Below are 13,442 nucleotides of genomic sequence, written 5' to 3' on the forward strand. Positions count from 1 at the left end.
CAACATTCACATATGAAAAACTTAACTAACTTAACCTGACCTTGCTGCTGCAGGTGCTGGTCATGAACAAGTTGGCAACACATTCTGGCTACCTCACTGACGTGCTCGTAAAACTGGTGTGCTAACTGTGTCCGTGCCACCACAGTGTTGTAGGTGGCTGGCATGTTGAGGCACCCCTGCACCTGTGCCTGCAACAGTAGTACTAGTAGTAGTAGATTAAGAGGGGATCTGATGGAGGTATTCAAGTGTACTAAGGGAAGTAGCAAGGCTGACCTAGTAATAGTAGTAGTAGTAGTAGTAACACACACACACACACACACACACACACACACACACACACACACACACACACACACACACACACACACACACACACTAACCACCATCACCTCCCAATCAATAGGCACACAGCAACACTACAAACACAACAAACAACATCAAACACTAACACAACTCACAAAACATTTACAAAACATTACAAATAAACAACAAAAACAAAACAAAAATCAATACAAAAACACAAACAAGCAAATATCAAGCATGAAAAGTACAACAAGACTGAGAGAGGAGGCAGTAGACACCTGCCGAAACGATAATTACTCCCAGTGAGGTCTAAAGCACTGTTCAGGGGGTGCTGTGAACTTATCATTAAACCCAGCTGTGACCTCACTGAACGTTTCCCTTTGTGTCTCACAACACAAGGGGGCAGTCACAGCCTGCCCTCTAAAGACGACTCTCTTCCTCCACACAAAACTACAAGCACCTAATAACACACACACCCTTCACTCAAAAATTTTAAAATCATCATGGCAACTCCTACACCAGCCTCGGAGTCCCCATCAGGGGAGGGGACCATAAATGTCCCCAGGTCGGACTGCCTTTCTGTCGACGACCCTGAGTGTCTTGACACCCCCTTCAACTTTTTCTTCATTAACTTCTGCAACATTGGCAGTCTAAGATCTAATTTTCAATCTGTAGAACACCACCTCTCCTCTCCTAAACCTCATCTTCTTTTCCTCACTGAAACTCAGGTGTCTGAGGCAACTGACAGTAGCCCCTTTTCTGTTCCCTCCTACTTTCTCTATCCTCATTTTAGATCCAAAGCTGGATGCTGCGTTTATGTGCGCAATGACTTAACCTGCTCTCGTGTCCACACTCTTGAATCTTCCGAGTTTTCCACCATCTGGCTACGACTACAGAGTCATTCTCATACTAAATTTATCTGTGCTGTATACCCCTCACCTAACTCCTCTGACTATAAGAAATTCTTTGACTACTTAACTTCCAAAGTGGAGCACATTCTGATCCTCATCCCTTTTGCAGAGATCTCCATTCTTGGAGACTTCAATGTTCACCACCAGCTTTGGCTTTCATCTCCCTTCACAGACCATCCTGGTGAACTAGCCTACAACTTTGCTATCCTCCATGACCTAGAGCAATTGGTGCAACACCCTACTCGTATTCCTGACTGTCTTGGAGATAAGCCCAACATTCTTGACCTTTTCCTGACCTCTAATCCTTCTGCTTATGCTGTCACCCTTTCTTCTCCATTGGGCTCCTCCGATCACAATCTCATATCTTTATCTTGTCCTATCACTCCAATCCCTCCTCAGGATCCCCCCAAGCGAAGGTGCCTCTGGCGTTTTGCCTCTGCTAGTTGGGGGGACCTGAGGAGGTATTTTGCTGATTTTCCTTGGAATGACTACTGCTTCCGTGTAAGAGACCCGTCTTTGTGTGCTGAGCACATAACAGAGGTGATAGTGTCTGGCATGGAGGCGTACATTCCTCACTCTTTTTCTCGTCCTAAACCTTCTAAACCTTGGTTTAACACAGCTTGTTCTCGTGCTATACATGATAGAGAGGTGGCCCACAAAAGGTACTTAAGCCTTCCATCACCAGAATCTCATGCACTTTATATTTCTGCCCGGAACCATGCCAAGTCTGTTCTCCAACTTGCCAAAAAACATTCATTAACAGAAAATGTCAAAACCTTTCAAGATCTAACTCCCCTCGTGATTTCTGGCATCTAGCCAAAAATATCTCCAATAACTTTGCTTCTTCTTCTTTCCCTCCTCTATTTCAACCAGATGACACCACTGCTATCACATCTATTTCTAAAGCTGAACTCTTTGCTCAAACCTTTGCTAAAAACTCTACCTTGGACGATTCCGGGCTTGTTCCTCCCTCTCCTCCACCCTCTGACTACTCCATGCCACCTATTAAAATTCTTCGCAATGATGTTTTCCATGCCCTCGCTGGCCTAAACCCTCGGAAGGCTTATGGACCTGATGGGGTCCCTCCTATTGTTTTCCGAAACTGTGCCTCCGTGCTTGCACCTTGCCTAGTCAAACTCTTTCAGCTCTGTCTGTCAACATCTACCTTTCCTTCTTGCTGGAAGTTTGCCTACATTCAACCTGTTCCTAAAAAGGGTGACCGTTCTAATCCCTCAAACTACCGTCCTATTGCTTTAATTTCCTGCCTATCTAAAGTTTTTAATCTATCCTCAACAGGAAGATTCTTAAACATCTATCACTTCACAACCTTCTATCTGATCGCCAGTATGGGTTCCGTCAAGGCCGCTCTACTGGTGATCTTCTGGCTTTCCTTACTGACTCTTGGTCATCCTCTTTTAGAGATTTTGGTGAAACTTTTGCTGTTGCCTTGGACATATCAAAAGCTTTTGATAGAGTCTGGCACAAAGCTTTCATTTCCAAACTACCCTCCTACGGTTTCTATCCTTCTCTCTGTAACTTCATCTCAAGTTTCCTTTCTGACCGTTCTATTGCTGCTGTGGTAGACGGTCACTGTTCTTCTCCTAAATCTATTAACAGTGGTGTTCCTCAGGGTTCTGTCCTGTCACCCACTCTCTTCTTATTATTCATTAATGATCTTCTAAACCAAACTTCTTGTCCTATCCACTCCTACGCTGATGATACCACCCTGCACTTTTCCACGTCTTTTCATAGACGTCCAACCCTTCAGGAAGTAAACATATCACGCAGGGAAGCCACAGTACGCCTGACTTCTGATCTTTCTAAAATTTCTGATTGGGGCAGAGCAAACTTGGTATTGTTCAATGCTTCAAAAACTCTATTCCTCCATCTATCAACTCGACACAACCTTCCAGACAACTATCCCCTCTTCTTCAATGACACTCAACTGTCCCCCTATTCTACACTGAACATCCTCGGTCTGTCCTTTACTTATAATCTGAACTGGAAACTTCACATCTCATCTCTAGCTAAAATAGCTTCTATGAAGTTAGGTGTTCTGAGACGTCTCTGCCAGTTTTTCTCACCCCCCAGCTGCTAACTCTGTACAAGGGCCTTATCCGTCCATGTATGGAGTATGCTTCACATGTCTGGAGGGGTTCCACTCATACTGCTCTTCTAGACAGGGTGGAATCAAAAGCTTTTCGTCTCATCAACTCTCCTCTAACTGACTGTCTTCAGCCTCTCTCTCAACGCCGCAATGTTGCATATCTAGCTGTCTTCTACCGCTATTTTCATGCTAACTGCTCTTCTGATCTTGCTAACTGCATGCCTCCCCTCCTTCCGCGGCCTCGCTGCACAAGACTTTCGTCTTTCTCTCACCCCTATTCTGTCCACCTCTCTAACGCAAGAGTTAACCAGTATTCTCAATCATTCATCCCTTTCTCTGGTAAACTCTGGAACTCCCTGCCTGCTTCTGTATTTCCACCTTCCTATGACTTGAATTCCTTCAAGAGGGAGGTTTCAAGACACTTATCCACCAATTTTTGACCACTGCTTTGACCCTTTTATGGGACTGCCATTTCAGTGGGTATTTTTTTTTATTAGATTTTTGTTGCCCTTGGCCAGTGTCCTTCCTACATGAAAAAAAAAAAAAAAAAAAACAGTGACGTGTGTGACAATGAGCCTGGCAGAGTTGACAAGCTGAAGAGGTGAGGCATCCCAGACACTGCCCCTCCCTCACACACTGCTCAGCCTGCATTGGCCCACACAGGCATACCCAGTCAGTCAGTCAGTGTCCTGGCACAGGCCGCCTCTCCCTCGCCAGCTCCAGCCAGCGTGCCTTGCCTCACCAGCCGGGGGACACACATACTTGTCACTGGTGAGTTTGTTGTGCACCACAGTCAGGCAGGGTGTGTCTGCTGGTGCACCCTCACTCTGCCAGCCCCTCTGCCATCCCTCTCACTGACCAGGAGTCTCTCCCACACCCAGCACCGCCCATGCCAGGACCCACAGAACCGTCACCCACGCCCCTCCCATCCATCCACACCTCACGGAAAAACTAGTCTTGTTTGGTCTCAGCAGCGGCACACACACACACACACACACACACACACACACATTAGATTAGACTTACCTTTAGGATTAATGTTAAGTTTTTCCCCACCCCCTATGTACATTTTCAGTTTGTTAACTGCCTAAATAATAAACTGTTTATTATTATTATTATTATTATTATTATTATTATTATTATTATTATTATTATTATTATTACACAACAGGATATACAACACCAGTTTGGAAGAAACCTAAGCTAACCAAACTTAACCAAATCAAACCAAGCCTAACCTAAGGTAAGCTATATGGCAATACTGACCTGTGTGTTTTGGGGCACCTTGACAGCATTGTGCATTGCGCCCTTCAGTACCTCAACACTGCACAAAATAAAGAAACCAACTATTATCATTATTATTATTATTATTATTATTATTATTATTATCATCATTATTACCACAGAGACAGAGATAATGGCATTTGTGTGTGTTTTGATGTGTTTTATATTGCACTTTTATCAACAGTAGACAAAGTCTCTCTCTCTCTCTCTTTCTCTCTCTCTCTGTTGTTATAATCCACAAGTCAAATTAAGGAGTTTTATATTTTCTCAATTTAAAATCTATTCATTTCAAGTTATTCTTAAAAAATAATAATAATTAAATAATAAGCTACTTAATACATCTTTATATTGTAACCAAAGTCTTTATTATTAATATTATTTATTATCATTATTATTATTATTACTACTATTATTATTATTATTATTATTATTATTTCTATTATTAGTGTGATAGTTGCCTCAGATGCTTCAGCTAACTATAGGCTTGCTCAAGTACCTATGTAAGCCTATGTATATTGACAGCTCACAAAATATGCAGACCTGTGTATATTGACAGGTCACAAACACACACACTGATATCATTCAAATCACATAAATACTATACCAATAAATACATCTCTCTCTCTCTCTCTCTCTCTCTCTCTCTCTCTGCCTACCTCTCTAGTGCCAGGTTCATGTCAGAGGTCATCATGGTGCCAATGTCAACGAGGAAAACGTAAATCGTGTTGGCTTGGTTGAGATCAGGTCAGGTCACCCACCAAGCCAGCTGTCCAATCACAATCAATGAAGCTCTGGGCCAAAGGGAGGGCTGATGGTGATCTCTTGTCGACCAATAAGGTGACTCGGTTTTTGCTTGGCTGAGGAGAGAGAAAGAGAGAGGTTAGGTTAGGTTATGGTCAGGTCAAGTTAGGTTATGTTAGGTTTTGTTTGGTTTGGTTAGGTTAAGTTTGGGTGAGTTAGGCTAAGTTAGGTATGGGTAGGTTAGATATGGTTAGGTTAGGTTAGGTTAGGTTAGGTTAGACTGCTTTAGATTTGGTTGCATTATATTTGTTTGGGTCAGGTTAGGTTAGGCCAGGCTGGGTCAGGCTAGGTCAACGCATTGCCTGTGGTACAAATGCACCAAAAACACCTTGTCATTTTCTTATACCATCACTTTAGTTATCCTGGTAAATCTGCATTTCACATTTCACGCAGGGAAGCCACAGAACACCTGATTTCTGATCTTTCTAAAATTTCTGATGGGGCAGAGCAAACTTGGTATTGTTCAATGCCTGAAAAACTCAATTCCTCCATCTATCAACTTGACACAACCTTCCAGACAACTATCCCTTCTTCTTCAATGACACTCAACTGTCCCCCTCTTCTACACTGAACATCCTTGGTCTGTCCTTTACTTATAATCTGAATTGGAAACCTCACATCTCATCTCTAGCTAAAACAGCTTCTATGATGTTAGGCGTTCTGAGATGTCTCCACCAGTTTTTCTCACCCCCCCCCACCCAGCTGCTAACTCTGTACAGGGGCATTATGTGTCCATGTATGGAGTATGCTTCACATGTCTGGTGGGGTTCAATTCATACCACTCTTCTAGACAGGGTGGAATCAAAAGGTTTTCTTCTCATCAACTCCTCTCCTCTAACTGATTGTCTTCAGCCTCTCTCTAATCACTGCAATGTTGCATATCTAGCTGTCTTCTACCGCTATTTTCATGCTAACTGCTATTCTGATCTTGCTAACTGCATGCCTTCCCTCCTCCTGTGGCCTCGCTGCATCAGACTTTCATCTTTCTCTCACTCCTATTCTGTCCACCTCTCTAATACAAGAGTTAACCAGTATTCTCAATCATTCATCCCTTTCTCTGGTAAACTCTGGAACTCCCTACCAGCTTCTGTATTTTCACCTTCCTATGACTTGAATTCCTTCAAGAGGGAGGTTTCAAGACACTTAGCCTTCAATTTTTGACTACTGCTTTGGACACTTTTCTGGGACTGGCATCTCAGTGGGCTTTTTTTTTTTTTATTGGATTTTTGTTGCCCTTGGCCAGTGTCCCTCCTACATTAAAAAAAAAAATAAAATAAAATAAAAAAATAAAAACTGCCATCCTCTTTAGCTCTTGCACCAGTACAACTTCTGTTTCATTTTTCTCACACAAAGACAAAGCCTCTTTGAACACGTTCCCACTCATATTCATTTTCCGATATTCATCCGCGTTTCTATTTCTTTCAGTAATCATCCCATTTGACACGTCTATTCCACCCTGGTATTACATTGGACTTGTTCTTCTCAATAACCTGCTGTGCATAATGACTAGAAGAGTACAAAACATTACCACCAATTATCACATCAACCTCCTCAATTTGTGCAAGGTGGTCAGCTTTCTGGCAACCAGCACTACACCATCTAGGTGCCTCGCAGGGCATAATGCCTCGTGTATTACCAATAATATCTTCAAATACATAAAAAAAATCACTGAGTTTTTTTTTTTTTTCATTTTTTCATTCACTTATCTCCATTTTCAATTTTGATAGTGCTACAATCATTGTTAGAGACACCCAAGTGAACGTTTCCCACCATTGGTAAATGATCGGATCCGACAAGTTGATACAGAACTTTAACATGTTTGACACAGACATCCTTTGAGCTTCCTCCTACAATATGGTCTAACCACTTACAGCAGTAGTTACTGTAAGGTATAAAATCAAAGTGTTACCATCCATCACGTTAAAACAAACAATTTCTCTCACAAAAGGTCACCAAGTTGTTCCAGGCTCTGCTCATAAAAGGATCTGCATCAAAACCACCTAAAATAAAAATGAAATTAAAATCATGATTGATTAAAACACTTGAAATGTTCTAAGGCAAACCACCTGTGAAGATATTCTTCAAGTGTCTTCCTTTCCCATGTTACACTCCTCATATATACATTTATTACAAGAATGTTCAAATAACCCACTGGTAATTGCAAAGCAATATAATCTTTCTCAACCAGAAACACCTTTACCTTAAACGTCAAATCTTTCTTCCATATACAGGCCAGTCCACCTTCACACCTCCCTACATTGGATACAAGAGCTTTTCCAGAGTAGGCAGCTTGCACACTTACACCCTCACATTTCTCACTGACAAAATCTGTCACCAAGTCTGTCCTCTAAAGCAAAAGTCTTGTAGAAAAAAAAAAATAAATAAATAAAATAAAATAAAAACTCATACTGAAAACCAGTTAAAGTGTGAATGACATCAATATTCTTCCTAAAAGAACAACAATTATATGTACAAACTTTTACATCCATATCAAAAAATTATATATATATATATATATATATATATATATATATATATATATATATATATATATATATATATATATATATATATATATATAAGAAACGTTAATGAGTAAAAGAATTACATTTTCTTTGAGTTTCTGTTAAAATATTTATGTATTATGACATCCTCCGGCCATAATTGAGACTTAAAAAGCTTCATTGTATGAGTTAGATGTTGTAATGGTATTCAGTGAAGAGACCAATTCAGCGGTGTTGGGATCCCTTTACTGATTCAACCTGTTAACATCCAAACAGTCAATTTTCCCACCAAAATTTAAGATGAAACGTCCAAGCCATGAAATCACACCACAGTAACAAAATACAGAATGCATCATTCAATAACCAAACCAGGAAATCACATCACAGTAACAAAATACAGAATATATCAGTCAATAACTAAGTGTTTGAATCAACCATAAACTTCAGGTGAACTCAATACATGAAAACAGGTGCACGAAAAGTCAAATTCACAACATTGCCGCACCGTCTCTTGACACATCACACGAATAACATCAGTCAGTCAGCACAGGTCCCACATTGAAAAACACATGGAGACAGGGCACCACCCACTTCACCACACTGCTGAAATGTATATTATAGTCCTAATAACTACATACATGCACCGTCTCACCACAGATGACGCAAAATTCTCCACCGGGACCCCGCCATGTTTCATTTATCTCACCCTCTCATCGCTGGAATAATCACTAATACCAACACAAATTAACCCTGCTACTGACCCAAACCTGAATACCGTTGCATAAAGAGTCAAAAGAGATATTTAACACAAAGTACAGATCCTGGACACACCTCTGACATATCTGCACGCTGCCTAAGCTGGGCTCCTCTGAGACCCGGAAACAACAACACTACGTCGTCAGTCTCTGCCTCTATCCTGCTAAAGCAACACAACCATACAATCCTATTAAACATTAAACATAAACATGTACGAACATTTATGCACTGAATCCATAAATTTCCCTGCATGATACATTTTATGTAATTCAATAGTCCAACATAATTACCAAGATAGACAGAGTTGTAACTTAAACACCACAATACAACCCGTAAATAAACATCGCGCAGGTGGATCACTTATTCAGTAATACTTACATATTACATATTACATACAACACAGATCTTACATAGAAATAAATTTCTAATATATTGTGATTTTTACTATAATCACAATACATATATGCACTACATTTTTTTCATACTTGGAGACCAGCCGAGGCCACAAAAACCGGAAAATGGCCGTTAATGTTCTGCTGTCATAGAAATAACGCTAACACTGAAATTCAAGTTTAGTAACGATTTCTTAATGCAAAGTCTTAGGTGAAAAAAAAAAAAAAACAGGTTCCATAGTTACCTATTAAAAGATATGAATAAGTGAGGTTACTGGTTAACTCCTGCATTCGTAAGACACATATCTATAAACATTACTAACCGTGAAATTCAATAACGTTTTAATGCAGCAAATATTTATATTATTATAGGAAATTTATCACGAGAATGAATTAAGAGCCAACTTTCAATTCATCAGCGTCATTGTACAAAGTGCAAAACACCTAAAGCGAAATTCACCAAATCTGTTATTCTTTTCGGTCTCTCCAGGTTATTAATGAATTTTTGTCTTGTGGAAATAATTTATATTGGAGATCTGTCTCTTGTCCCAGGCTTTCTGTCTACATTATCGTGACCTTTGACATTATCATTATTCTCATCGTCGCTGTTATCAGTTGTTTGTGGTCTTTATCCCTCTGACTTGTGTGGTTTCGTCTCAGGCTTAATTAAGTGACCAGCTGCCTAAAGCCCTAGGTAAGTTTAGAGTATAACTTTCAAAGAAACCACTGTGACTACAAAACGCGCAATCGAATATTTCAAGGATTTAAGTGCCAATAGCTACAATTTAGCTTACAAGTCTTACTCAAATTACCATATTACCATTACCTGTTATCCAATGGCTTATATCGTGACGTCAGTAATCTTCATTATTATCGCTATTCTCGTTGTAATCATTCTCATATGCACTTGATCTGCACCCTGTGCAAAACAAGTCACGTCACCAATTGTGGAGGGATGTCACCACCAAGTAAACAAATCTATCAGAATGGTTGCTGTTCTCGTTACCATCGCTACCGTTACATGACATCCGTACAGAGGCGGTGTTCACTTCCTTCCTAATGAAACACGAGGCCAAACAGCAGAGGTCACTGGCTGATCTGTCATCCCTGTCAGCCCTCCCGGTGACCCGCGCTGACCTTTCTCAATCCATGGTACATCCCCACGCTAAATGTGGTTGTTATAGTTCAAGTAATGTGGGCGTGTGCGCACACACACACACACACACACACACACACACACACACACACATAGATGTGAAAAAATGCGCATAAAATTTTCTGAACTCATTTCAAACTTTCATTTTCTGGCAAAGCCAAGCCAGTCAGGGACAAACTTTTCTAATAAACTTAGTCTTCCGGGGCAGGTTGGGCTGGGACCTCACCAGACTCCTAAAGCAGCACTTCGCTGCCAATTTAAAAAAGGCGGAGTGGGAACAATAGCAGAAATATATGTTCTTTGAATTACGCAACAACGATTATTCAGAGGTGAGTGACCGAACGCTTCCATAACATAGCAAGTCATCACAAGACAGGCGGGTATGTGAGACTGTCTCGTGGATTATTCAGAGGTGAGTGACCGAACGCTTCCATAACATAGCAAGTCATCACAAGACAGGCGGGTATGTGAGACTGTCTCGTGGATTTTTTTGATAGCATCAGAAAACGTCGTGTAATATTAAGGTGTAACTTCAGGAGTACATTTGCACACTAAACTAGCTTACATTTAGGGAATGTGCTACATTCAAGTCAGACTACACACACACACACACACACACACACACACACACACACAGTTGGTAGCGCAGTGATTCACGCCTGATTCATACTCGGGAGGACTCAGGTTCGAATTCTGGGTAAGGTCAGAAGTCTTTGGGTGGACTTCTTTGCAGTGTAGCCACTGCTCACCTGGCAGTGATTAGGTACCTGGTGTAAATCGGAATTAGTGACCCGCAGCTAGGTAGGATAAACAAACTCTGAATAGAAAAAATACACACGGGGTGACCTGACTATCCCGTGTCTAGTCTACCAGGTTGACCGGCGCCATCTGGCACCCAAAGTATTAACTTGTAACATACTTCCTTAAAGTTAAATGTGTATGTATATTACTGTATAAGTACGCAATATGTGGATGTTCAGCTATAAGGCTGCAAGATTAATAAACCGAATATTATTATTATCTATTATAATTATCATTATTATTCATAATTATTACTATTATTACACACACACACTTCCGAACTCATGCCATGTTTCTCCCTATTTAAAGACCATAAGAACATAAGGAAAGCTGCAAGAAGCTAGTAGACCTATACGTGACACCCTCTGCAAGACAACAAGAAAAAAAACAAAAACATACCATCTATAGCCAGTTTGTAGCCACTTATTCTTATCAACTATACAATGGATTTGAAATACTTACTCTCAATGCTGACGATACGAAATTTCTGTGTCAAAAGTCCTTCACAGGCACCAGCGCGCCCTGCATCACTCCACCTCACCCAACACCCCAGCAAAGACTGGCCAGGGTCACCACTCACCACTGCCACACACCATTTCTCATCCTCGTTGGTCTGTTGCTCGTACATACCACCAATATATTATTTTCTTCGATCAACAACTTAAATTTCTTTGATTTAGGAGCATCTTCTTGTAGCTATCTCATCATATGATTACTTAGTGCAGCGCAAGGTGGCTTTAGTACCAGGTGGATATCACATAAACCATCTTTATTTAGTTGGTGAAGCTTATCGTGATGGCAAACCTTACTGAATGCGCACATGCCTCGTCAGACTTAGTAATCGAGTTTAGTCACTGCTATCCGTTTTCAATATAAACACATCCAGGCTTATAAACAACTGGTGCCCATAGTCTACTGTTGCAGAACAGAGAATATCATAGTCAGGTCCTAATTTCTAGTCCATCTTGATCAACCAGGAGAGAAGGGAGGAAGGGATGAGGGTGGGTGGTCATTTCAGGGTTAACAAAGCGTCAGTAGCTCCAACTAGCTCGTTGTGCGGTCTCCAATCCTCAAAAATATTCGCTTCATATCTTGTTTCCTTCGCACAACTTTTCATTATTTTAAGGCAAGAATTCAAATATGTTGAAACTAGTGGTGTATCTGCAAATTATACACAGGCATCTGTAAAACAAGGGTGAAATTATCATTATCATACGTTACTGTAACGAGACAGATCTGAAGCACTTAACATAAAAGGAAACGATTCTTGTGTGTGTGTGTGTGTGTGTGTGTGTGTGTGTGTGAGAGAGAGAGAGAGAGAGAGAGGATTATCCACCCTCGTTGCATGTTAGCAATGAAATACTCATTTGTAACATGTCATATATACTTCATATTTGTCAAGATATTGTAACATTGTAAACAGTAAAGGTTTAGCAGAAAATGAATTGATCCGATATTAAAATTGTGGTATGAATTTAACTGACTCTTACAATATTCCCTCCACTCTCCAGTGTCCACACACACACATACACACACACACACACACACACACACAAAGTTGAGGATTACAGACTTAATTTACTTCAAAACAGCATACTGACAAATACTGATCTAAAATCCAAGCAAAGTAAAATATCCCGGACAGAGCCTCTTCACAAGGGAATGTAAAAAAAAAAAAAAAAAAAAAAAAATCTGAAGAGAGAGGCTGCCGAAGGTTTAGTGAGGCGGTACAAAAGATCTGAGACGCTCTCCAAACACTCCAATTAGAGGCGATGGAAGGGCGATCAGTGTTGGTGGCAAGTGTGATGCCGGGGAGCAAGTATATCCTTAATTAACACGGTCGGAATATCACACGCACGAAAGAAGATTTTTATCAAAAGTTTTAATTTGTTCTGTTATTTCCAAAAGATCTCCAGTTTCAGTTTTCTCTTTTATTTCGGAAATCAATCTGCACATTATAAGTTTCAAATGTGAGCCACAAAATTAATTTACCCGTCGTGCACTGAATAAGATGGAGGCAAATATTGCGATGCCGCGACACACAACCCTTTCAATTTTACCTTTTTGACAGCCGAATGTGTCGCTTTTTTTTTTTTCTTTGCATTTGCTGGTCTTCTTCAAACACACATATAAAATAGTAACAACATCAACAACAACAATAACACTGTTACTGTTACTGCACACTTTTCTATCCACAATATAATGAAAAAAAAAAAAACATTGGAAGGGCAGCATTTCGATTACAACGTGAAGGAAACTCCATCAGCCGCCACAGCACCTCACGCATAAGTAACCCTTGCCGTGAAGACCAGCGGGCCATAACACAATTAGCTCACTGATGACTCTCACTAGACAATGACAAATGATCTGAGAGTATTAACAGTTCTCTTCATTTAATTAATTGATGAGAATGATCCAGACAGCTGC

At 40.5% G+C, this 13,442-nt stretch overlaps 1 protein-coding gene across 13 annotated transcripts in view; it reads right to left on the reverse strand.

The window, feature by feature from the left end:
• LOC135110841 (uncharacterized) overlaps positions 1–11,637 on the reverse strand; it is a 17,582-nt gene extending 5,945 nt beyond the window's left edge. For 4 of the 13 annotated variants that reach the window (XM_064023425.1, XM_064023422.1, XM_064023426.1 and 1 more), the window contains exons 1-4: positions 11,478–11,637; positions 5,262–5,462; positions 4,588–4,645; positions 41–188 (exon numbers count right to left, since the gene is read on the reverse strand). The gene's annotated coding sequence lies outside the window, so the exon portion shown is untranslated. Of the gene's footprint in view, positions 1–40; positions 189–4,587; positions 4,668–5,261; positions 5,463–8,402; positions 8,546–8,671; positions 8,905–11,477 lie in introns of those variants that run through there. The other 9 variants (XM_064023433.1, XM_064023430.1, XM_064023431.1 and 6 more) reach the window with 6 other exon arrangements.
• Positions 11,638–13,442: the final 1,805 nt, after the last annotated feature.

The sequence above is a fragment of the Scylla paramamosain genome, chromosome 21 (assembly GCF_035594125.1).
Source record: "Scylla paramamosain isolate STU-SP2022 chromosome 21, ASM3559412v1, whole genome shotgun sequence".
Taxonomy (NCBI): domain Eukaryota; kingdom Metazoa; phylum Arthropoda; class Malacostraca; order Decapoda; family Portunidae; genus Scylla; species Scylla paramamosain.